This window comes from Rhinoderma darwinii (assembly GCF_050947455.1).
Source record: "Rhinoderma darwinii isolate aRhiDar2 chromosome 2 unlocalized genomic scaffold, aRhiDar2.hap1 SUPER_2_unloc_19, whole genome shotgun sequence".
NCBI lineage: Eukaryota > Metazoa > Chordata > Amphibia > Anura > Rhinodermatidae > Rhinoderma > Rhinoderma darwinii.
This window is the reverse complement of record NW_027461684.1, coordinates 164,791-166,955: the sequence shown is the minus strand read 5'-3', so window position 1 is coordinate 166,955 and position 2,165 is coordinate 164,791.

The following is a 2,165-nucleotide window of genomic DNA, read 5'->3' as shown; positions in this document are numbered from 1 at the left end:
ATAGAACAATATGTGAATGAGGAAAGGATGAAGAACAATCACAAGTGATGGAAACGTGAATGGTGCAAATATGAATGACAAAAATATACAATTAATATTGATAGTGTAAAACAAATTGATGTTCATAATGGTGAATGGGAAATATGATAAAAACATAGAAACATAGTGCAAAAATATAGGAATAATAATTTACAACGACTATTATAGAGTCTTGTGCATGGGGAGTGCAATGACGTAATGGATAAAAAGTAGAAGTGAAAAGAGAATGTAAATGTGAGGATGAAAAAAGAATAAGAACATGCAGATAAAAACCTCCTATAAGAGTTATTGTTAAAAAATCATGTCGGAGTCATAGGATAATACCCATATAGACATAGACATAGATATAGTCAAAAAATACAATATGTAGTAACCGCATAAAAGACTAACAGTAAACTACAATGGCGTTAATGAGATGACCGAAGACAGACATCCTCATACGTCATTGTTAGGTAGGACTTGAAGTTGAAGTTGAAGTTGCTTGTCATCAGGTATAGTTGGTGTCCAGATAATGTAAAAGGATCCAGATGGAAAGGAACAAAGACCTCAAAAATTAGGGTAAGTATATTGGTATACGTCTCATCTGTATAACAAGAAAAATATTTTAAAAACATGAAATAATAAAGTACAAATTTAAACACCCAACACCACTAAAAATAGGCAGGCAATCAGAGAAAGGCAGAGAACCCAGCAGTTTCATTAAGGCCTTTAGGCACCATCGTTTGGAGTCTCCAGATCCATTTGCATTCTTTTTGGAGGAGACGTTGCTTTAAATCTCCACCTCTCATATGCGTATTGATGTGGTCAATACCACATATTTTGAGTAATTTGGAGTCACATGCATGATGGGAAAGGAAATGTCTGGGAATTGTTTTTAAAGTTTCAATGTCAGTCACTTTTTTTGCATTATCAATATCTCTGACATGTTCTCTAGTTCTTATCCTGAGTTCTCGAGTGGTCATGCCAATGTAGATTTTTGGACAAGGGCATGTGGCATGGTATATCACTCCTTTTGTTCTACAAGTAATGGGCCAGCAGATTTTAAATTGGCCTTCACCGCTAGAATCAGTAAAAGACTGAGATCTTAAAATATTGGGACAACTAAAGCAGTCGCCACACGGTTTACATCCCCATTTTGGGCCCTTTGTATCAAAAACTTGCCCTGGTTTGGCTGGCGTCAAATAACTATGAACAATAGAATCACGGAGGTTAGGCGCTCTACGGGGTGCCATGGCTGGATAATTAGGTAATATTTTTTGTAGTGTAACATCAGTCAGAAGAACAGATATCATCCACATATCTCATGTATTACATTGTTTCCCCTGTGTCGCTCTCCCATTGGAGGTTCGGGTCCGGCCCCCGTCGGTGTCATCCACGGCGAGCCTTGCCTGATCCACGTGACCGAGTCTTGCTGACTCGGTCCCGTGTTTCCGGTTCGGGTTCTCCGTCGCTGGCACTGACGTGGCTGCCTCATTCCGACCACAGTGAGACAACGACCTGTAATTATACAGGGCAACAGCAACACATGAGCTGTAATCATTTTACAGCTGCATCCCTTCCAGCTCATTGGTTTAAACTGTCAATAAAGGACCTCTGACCTCAACCTTACACCACCCCCAGACGAAGGCATTAGCGCCGAAACGCGCGTTGGGGTGGACTCTGGCTGCATTTATCCTGTTCCATTACCATGGGTATGTGAGTGTTCATTCATTCATTTCATTTCTTTAGCATTTTGTATTTTGGGCTACATATTTTCTTATACTTTATCATGTCATTTGTTGTTGGTGCAGTTACGTCTGTTGCCTTATTATGACTCAACCATCTAAATACATTTATACAGCCTGCATTACTCTATATATATTGATGTTCACTACTGTATTATCTTGTGTACAGACCATTATTTTACAGGTATTTATACACATTATTTAAAGGACGCATATGCACTTTATTTACCTATTCCTCACATAGTCGCATGGTTTGATTTCCTTTACCAGCCTATGATCCTTGTTTTTACTGTGGTTTTTTGGATTCTTTTTATTTTGTACCATTATTGTTCAATAAAGTTTTTGTATATTTACTGTTTCTTTATCTCTCAGTGTCAATCTTTCTCTTTTGGCTTTCTACTT